Source organism: Monomorium pharaonis, chromosome 5 (assembly GCF_013373865.1).
Source record: "Monomorium pharaonis isolate MP-MQ-018 chromosome 5, ASM1337386v2, whole genome shotgun sequence".
NCBI lineage: Eukaryota > Metazoa > Arthropoda > Insecta > Hymenoptera > Formicidae > Monomorium > Monomorium pharaonis.
In genome coordinates, this window is record NC_050471.1 from 21,636,913 (window position 1) to 21,646,316 (window position 9,404).

The following is a 9,404-nucleotide window of genomic DNA, read 5'->3' on the forward strand; positions in this document are numbered from 1 at the left end:
CTATCGACAAGTACGCGAGATGTTAACTTTGTTCACTTCCCAACTCACGTTACCGTTGTGAATACGGTAAGAGAAGATTGTTTGTTTAATTTAAATGACAAATATTTTTGTTAAAAATTAATTTGTTTCTTACAGTTTACACTTTGTTTAAATGTTATTTATTTATTAAGTTAATACGAAATATTAAATAATTGAATGTAATGCTTTGTGATTTAAATATCCAATTTGAACATCTTTTTAAATTAGATTAAAATTAGATTAAAATATTACCTTATTAGAAAGTAGACAAGTAATTTACGTAAAAGTAACAACAAACATATTTTTAATAGAATTAAATGTTTCAATTTTATATTATATTTTGTTCTCAACAACTTGATTAAAGAAGATAAGATATAAATGTATATTATTGATATAAAAATCCAATCCATTATTTTAAAAAATTAAAATTTTTTGGATCTACTACGATTCAAAGTTCTATAATTATTGATATATAAGAATTTTAATATGTATATCAAGAGAAAGAAATATAAAAAACTAAACCTGAAATATATGATAATTTAATGTTCAATATTTCTGTTGAATCGATTTAAGGCCTAGCTCTCTGCCTGAGGAGAAAGAGGATTCGTTCTTTGCAGCGAAATTCAAATCTCTCTGTAGAAAACCGGTTTCGATGTGAACGAGACGAACTCAAATGAAAAACAGGCCCGTAGGGCCTTTCGCAGGTTCGATTCGCGCTAACTTGGTGTCGATAAAGTAGAAGACGATATGTCTTTAACAGACTGCTAGCACAATCTGGCGAAACGATCCGAAGATCGTGATTCTGTTTCGTTTGATACAATACCGATCTTCGAAATACGTTGGAAATATGTGCTCCTCGTTCAAGCCATCTGTTATCGATCCAAAGTTATCTCAAGATTCTAAATGTAATTAATGTATCGATACATGTGCGTAAAGTAAAAATGTTTATTAAAAATAATTTTTTCTTTATGAGAATTATAAATAAAATTAATAAAATCATATTTAAAATGCCTTTCTGAAAGGTGATTTTTCACAATATTCAGTTTTCATTATTATTTAATAATTATTATTTAAATTTTATTCTTAAAAATGTTATATAATTTCAAATTCGATACTCTAATTTCTTAATAAATTCATTAGCATTAATATTTCATTTCATGATATAAAATAATTAGTTAACGAAAAATCCGACTTAATACACAGAAAAGATTTTGTTTAAGTATCTAAAAATTTAGCTAGATATAGATTTGAAAATAAATTTAAAAATGGAAAACGTTAGATCAACACAACGTAATTATGTTGTTGAATGCTCAAGATGGTTACCAGAAGTCAAAACTTTTTATTTCATTACTCAGGCATCTTACATAATTGTTATCATTTAATAATCTAACATAATTATTTACTGAACTGTATCTAGCAAAATGTTTAGATATCTTAACCGAATTATTCTTTTCGTTCACATTTACACTTGAGTTGAAACGAATGAGATGAAGGGACTACGAATTCGTTGCAGATTCGTGAGGCCTTGGAGAATCTCAGGGACCCATCCGTCAGCGACTGACATCGGACCAGATACGTTTTTGTCTTCTTTTCTTCGTCTTTCGCTCTCTTCATTTCTGATCTGCAGTTCAGTATTCCACATAATCAGTAAGAGGAAAATTTCTTGAAAAAATCTTACACAATCAAGATCATAAAATTTTTAAGTTTAAAAATTTGTAAAGATAAAAAATTTGAAATCATCAATTTCAAAATCCTTCTGAAGAGTAGAACAAAATTGAATTTTACGTTTCCAGAAATGTAAACTACAGTTTCTGAAGGTTACAAAAATTAAAATATTTGATGTGCAGATATATAAAGGCAATCAGTGGACGGATTTTTACAGAACTTTTTTATGTTTTATCCTTTTAAATGTTATTATTTTTTTTTGCTTTCCTTTTTTTCCTCAAGAGCTTGTATCTACTATTTCCGTCTTCCGTCCGTAAAAGATTCTGGTTTCAAATGCTTTCGATCTTTTTTTTTCTTCTTTCAACGAGGTCTTCCGTCTTCTTTCAGCCTTTTTTCTTCCCTTGATATAAACGTTATGCTGATTTCGCTCCATTTCTCCTATTCCTCTTTTATTCTTTGCTTGTCTTCTTCCCTCGTCGTGAACATAAAATCATGTGTTGTTAAATGTTTAATTGAATAAATTATATTAACTTACCAAACGTCAATATTTATATAGCAATAATGATGCATCTCATTTTTTAAAAGAAAGATTTACTCTTTTCTTATATTGCACCGATATGCATTCAGAATGTAGTTACAATATGTGTAGCGTGTAACGTGTACAGAAATTATTGTTGATGGCTAAAGTAACTAAATTTATTTTGTGATAGTGGTCTTTTATTCAAACTTTTATTACAATTCCATTTTTTTCAATGTGAAACAATTTTGCTTTGTAAAAAAGTTCCTTCTGCGTTCTGAAACTTTAAATTTCACACATAAAGCATACAAAAGTTAGTTTTAGACTAACTTTTAAATTTACATTCTATCCAAACGTGTGTTAACTTATATTTAAAAATTATAGTTACAAATGTTTTTGATGTAGCTATAATATTTTAAACTTAACTAAAGGCAAAAGCTGATGTGACATAATGACCTTGGGGTTTCCTTTACATGGTTAAAATCGGAAATCTGAAGAGTGATCCATCATTCGACGTCACCTGCGAGACATGGCGCGATATAATTTGTTCGCCCCATTACATATTGAAAAGCTGTGAAACTCGATCGGTCGTGATCTAGCTGATATTCAGGGATTAAGCTGGTGACGAAGAGACACATCTCGATCATTGATCACGATAAGAGAAATCGTCTTCTACCGCAACTCGTCGGTAGAAAATGCACACACACACACACACACACACACACACACACACACACACACACACACACACACACACACACACACACACACACACACACACACACACACACACACACACACACACACACACACAGACTCGCGCACCAGTTACACTAAATTATATATCTTTTAATTTTACTCAATCTTAGACATATATTTAATTAAAAATTTTTTAATATTTAAAGTTTTTAACATTATTTTTTAATATTGAGATTTTTGACAATGTAAATTTCAAATTTCTTTTAATTAATTAATTTTAGAATCGTGTATAATTGAACAAACATTTCACTGTATCACAAGAATAAATTAAGCTTTTAAAACTTTCTAAAAAAATATTACAAGCTCTAAAATTTTAAGATATATTATTAAAAAGATTTTCAGGTTTTGCATCACTTATTTTCACGCATCTTATATGTAAAAATAGAAATCTTTTTCAAGAAATATTACATCTCGATTTTGCACATAATGCTATCTGGGATATTTCTAGTTACATTCAGTATTTATAAACGCTAAATAAAAGACAACTTAGAAATTGAAGGCTAAATTTAAAAAAACAGAGAGATCGTCTATTGTTATCTTGGGCATGATACCCGATTACAGAAACTAAAATTTATGTCGAGAAACATGGCGTTATTAATATTACGACGAACGTACTTCAGAATACATCGAGGCTTATCTGTGGCCTCTTGCGCCTCTTCCAAAGACACGCAGCCACATGCTTTAAGTTCCAACACGGGTACACGGCTTATCTCGTCCGGAGAAGGAGCTACGGCGGCCATAGCAGAAAATGAGATTCGCATAACCGCACATCGATGCGCCTCTATGGATAGAATAAATGGTGGCAGGATCTGGCGCAGTCATCTGAATGATTTCTAGCGACGTGAATTTCAAGATTATTTGCGCGGCAAATATGACATTAACGATAACGAGAAAGGCAGATTTCTTTTGTCTAAAAAAAAAAAGATTCGATTTATGTGGCTATTTTTTAAGAAAGCTATTCAAAAGAGATTATATAGAAAAATTTGAAGGAATAACAAGATAGAACTTGTTATGGAGCTGGATAATAAAAGAAATAGCGTTAATGGTGGCAGTAGAACGTGTAGAAGTCAAAGAAATGAAGCTCCTCGTAACCGAGGATGATCGGCTGACTTTTCACGACTCTTTCGCGCAAAAGTGTTCGCCCGATGTGTATATGTGGCTCTGCTTTTAGTACGCTACGCAACAATGGCCAAGGGTTTTAAAGACACTTTTACCAGGCAATACAAGACGGTGCTTTTCGTAACTACGAGGGCCACTGTGAAAACTTATGGCGACTCACAAGCGTTTATTTGCTTGAAAGAGTAAAGAAAGGGAATCCAGAGTTACAGCGTAAGAAAGATGGTGGTGGGAAATTGAGTTTTTAACATACATGCAACAATCACTGTTTATAAACAGTTGACTTATGAATACGTATTGTTATTAACTTTATACATATATTTTGCCTTTTCCCTCAATTTTTCCTCAAATATAACTTTGGAATAAATAAAAAAAAAACAAATTTTCTCTAAATAAATTTTTTAAATAAAGTATTCTCTATACTTTAACACTTTACAAGAAATCTACCTACTTGAATTTACAATGTCACTCATCAATTAGAAATCAAACTCGAGATTATTTAAAAAGTTTGAAGAATCTGATTTACGATCGCGATAGATTACTATTCAGTTTTAGATTGAATATTAATATTGATTAATACATGCAATACAAAAGCGATCGCCGCGCAATAGCGAAACGCGTCACATTCTCACGGCACGTCTTATTGCTTCTAAGTAGACTGCCGCTGACTCCACAAATGGCGCTGACTCTTAACTGCTACTGCACAGATATAAATCACTATCGTAATGTTACATGTTGCGTTGGCTGTGTTGTTTTTGCGATTTCTGAGAATTACGATACCAGAAACTTAGAGTTCCTATTGTTATAATTTACCTAAAATGTGTAACAAGAATAAATTTTACAAATGAAAGATTTTAATTAGATAAGATATGTGCATCGCTATTCGTTCGTCTCTTCTTTTGCTGTCCACGCGCGTTATTAAGTCGTTGACACCTCGTTATTACACTAACGAGATATTTCTTCTAATTAAACTGACAGCTGCATCTTTGAATTTTATATTCTAACTTTACAATTGGTTTTTTGTATGAAACTTCTTTCCCTATTTTGTACATTAGTTTTTAATATTATAGTGATATAAATGTTAACATAAAATATTTATCACAAATATTTATAAATACGACAAAAGAGAGAAGAAGAAGAGAGAGATAAATAATTTAATTTAAAGATAATTCTTTTTTTTTAGAAATTATACATATTAAGAAAAATAATTTCTATTTCTAAAATTAGTATAAAAAATTGATACGAAAATGTTTATAGAAATATCGAGAACAATATTTAATGAAAGTAGTATTTTTGCTTTTATTATATTTTATTATTACAATTATCGTTATCGATATTGTATCAAATTACACGTACAAATACTTGAAAGATCCAAGTATCCAATAATCTCACGCCGACACTTCGTATCGTTGTACGTCTCGACAGGAAATAAATCCAGCGATGGGCGGGCGCGATCGATCATTCGTGCTAATTAATTCATCCGTCAATTAGTAAAGGGAAACGTGCGTGCATGTGGATGCATGCGTCTTCGTGTCGGCACGGGTGCGCAAAAAAAAGGATGCCCGCGGGGAGGTAATGAAGGGATGAAGAGCCACCGTTTCTCCGGGAATTTAATTAAACCGAGTGGAGACGAGGATAAGACGATACAGTACGTCGCGCGCTCGCAAGAAGTTCGCGTCGAACCTCGTTTCTTTCAACTCGCCTCGATAATGATTTTCTCGCCTCTACTTGCATAAGCACGTGCGTGCGCACGTATACGTGTTTTATATATGTAAATTTGTTTTCTCATAAAAGATAATATTCGTATCAGATAAAGTGTGGCAGTTTCTATTTAGAAACACAATTACGACACATATTTAATTATGATAATTATAACTGCGTATATATGTGAAATATGCGTGTTGTTCACGTTGGATCTGGTTGCACGGCGCCATTGTGTTTTCTATTCGCGACGGGGTTGTAAATATATGAGAGAGAGACACTCGCCGGCGCTGTTAACATAAATTTGCATCAGGACCCGGCGCGGTTTTTGCGAGGCCTGCTATGCTACTAGCAAAAAGAAGGCATGCCGGTTTCATAGACGAAGTTAAATTGGCAGACTTAAGATACCAGACTCAGGGGAGCTGAATACCTGCCATCCGTGATCGATAGATTCATGCATTTTAGCACTTTCAAATCTCGAATTAAGATACAACGTGCAATATAATATTTCAAATTGTGCTGAAAATTTTATTCAAGTTTTTATCCTTGTTTTTTCTTTTTTTTTTCCTCTATTCATTTATAATCAGTTTTCTCTTACGGAGTTTACGTTTACAATGTAGAATTAAAAGCGATACAATCTTCGTTGGCTTTTAAATCTCGGGTCCCTAGGATATGCTTGTCGTTTCCCTTTGCACTATCTGTGCTGACAGGTGCTGCGGAACACGCACATTTATGCATACGAAGTGACGATAATTCAGTCCGCTTGCATATGATTACCGAAGCATGTAATTGTTAATTCTTGCGCCGTTATTAGCCACCAGTAATTAATGTAGTACTAAAGTTTCTTGACAATCTTGTTTCTCACGCGATGCCACGACTGATTAGAACATCTTCATGTTCAAGAGGTGAGAACGATAAGTTCAATGGGAAGAATTTGTAGAAATGAAAAAGAACCTTTTCATTTTATAGAAACAATATACAGAATTATATGATGAAATGATGTAATTAAAGTATGTTTTGTAAAGGTTTCTAAATCGCTTTATAACGAATAACGCTGCGGATTATGGCGCCGTATTGCTGTTAGGTAAAAGCTGTAAGATGCAATTTACATCTGTATCTTAGAGAATTTTAAAATATCATGAAAACTGCATAGTATTCTACATTTTGAAAAAGTTGAAGTTTTTGAGGAAGTAATCTTTTTCAAAACAGCAATAATGTGCACCATTATACAACGTTTATCTGGTAGAACCAATCGATACACCTTGCGGACCTTTTCACGCCGCATGTTTTATTTATCGAATGCATCGGAGCGGCGCGACGAAGACCGAAAGGAAGGTGGTACGTACGTACGCAGTGATTTATGGGGGCAACACCTGACGGCATTTTGTTCGCTTTTGCATCAGCAGCGTTGTTACGTTGGCAGGCAGTTCCGCCCTTTTTTGCCTCCTTCCTCCTCCTCGCCCCATTAGTAATGCCTCGGTCATTACGAACCCCCAGTCGATTCCCCGCGGCTAATAAATCCCGATAAAATTTCCATCCCCACTCTTCGTTTCCCCATGGAGTAGATAGATAACCGAGTAATTAGGTCACAATTGTTCTTAATACTTTCTACCACGTGTCCATTTTGTGTTAAAATCATATCGATATTCTTTGACGAGATAATTTTAGATATAATTTTTAGAAATGTAGAAAAGAAAGATTAATATAAACTTAAATTTAATTTATTGGTAAATTTTTCTTTTAAATACTCTCTAAATTTCTTAGAATGAAAATACTGCCACTCCAATTTTTCGAATGATTTTTCACTCAATTTCGAGTGATTTTTACTCTTAAAAAGTGAAAATACTGTCACTGCCACTCTTTAAGAGTGAAAAATCACTCGAAAAATTGGAGTGGCAGTATTTTTACTCTAAGAAATTTAGAGAGTAGAACAAATAGATATAATTTATCTTTTTATTACATTTTGTTGCAAAAGCATTATAAGTTATTGGATTTTATATGGAAAAATGTAGAAATATAGAAATATAAATTGATTTATTATGATCTCAAATATTTTAAATCTGATAATTTTTTAAAATGGACAAATACTAATTTCCTATAATACTACATGCATTTATCCTTTAATCCTTGAATATTCCACAATGTATACCATTAATCGGATTTTCTGATGTGCATTATTGTTGGTTTACGTAATAGCGTAAATCAACAAATTACTTATTTCTTTGGCAATTTAATAAAAGTCAAAAGAATTGCAGTTACAAAGTTAGTTATTAAGGAGTTAATTTCAATATTTTTATCAATTAGTTTTCTTTGTTATGAGATGATCGTAAACCAAAAGCAAAAAGTTTCTTCTCATAATTAAAGTAGAACATAAAATTCTTCTTTCAGAAAAGTATAACAATTACATTACTATTAACGATCAATTCGTTTAAGTATTTATAAGTGACAAAATTATAAGTGACAAAGACGAAAGAAAGAGATGAGCTAAAGAAATGTATGCTAGTGGATTAATTTAATTAGATATATTAAAGTCTTAGAATATGCAAACGTTTTTTATTTAAAACTTACTAATTAAACAAATTATAATTTATTATTATTTATAATATTTAAATTAAAAAATAGTAATTTTATTAATTACAGTAAATTATAATTTCGTGCCAATATTATTGTGCAAGAACAGTGATTTCGTGATTTGTCTATTTTCAGTAGCATAATCGTGGAATGTAAGATATCGTTATAAATTGAAATAGATCGTAAATTACACACGATTATGTGATACCGGTTAGTATTAAACCATTATTATCGAGTCATGGCGTATTGTAAACCGGTATACACGATAGTTTACATGCGCCGGTCATGTATTTAGCAATTAATCGCCAATTCCTGCCGTGTTCGTGTTCTTACATAGATATACTAACCGATAATATGGGGTAGTTCTTGCGACGTTTATGAGGCGGTATTTATGAATTTCAAATTACTCCAAAATTACTAATACATTTTTCTTACATTTACTACATCTTTTATGAATTATATTGGAATTTGTAAAATATGATCGTATTAATATCAATATTAGAAAAGAACAAATGATTTGTTGAGATTTATCCAATAATAATTTTTGATTAAATCCACACGATTAGCGTAAAGGCGGACTTAGTGATGCATTCACATAATTAATAGTGATTCGATCATAATGAACCCTATTATAGGATCCGTCGGTTAATTAGGTTGCGCGTTGATTTATTGCGATCACGGGCTGTATCTACCAGTTCTGGATGCAAGGCTAAGAGCATAGGCTCGTTGCATCTGCATTTGCATTCAGTGCCGGCTGACTCGCGCATATGTTGTGCATTCAGAATACTTTTCGACAGTTTGAAAAGAGTTTATTCAATGTGCTCACCTCCAGATTACTTAACGATCCATAGATTCTTGTGATTGTTGATTCTCAATGATAGTTTAGATGCACTACGTGCAATGTAAGTGCATTGTATTTTTCTTTTTAAAAACATTTATATTTTTGTTTCTAACGATTATTTGCCAATTTAAATATTATAAATTCTTTAGTGCAAGTGACGAAAATAATGTAATTGGTATCGCTTGTTTAACGTTTAAAGAAGTGAACACTCATTCT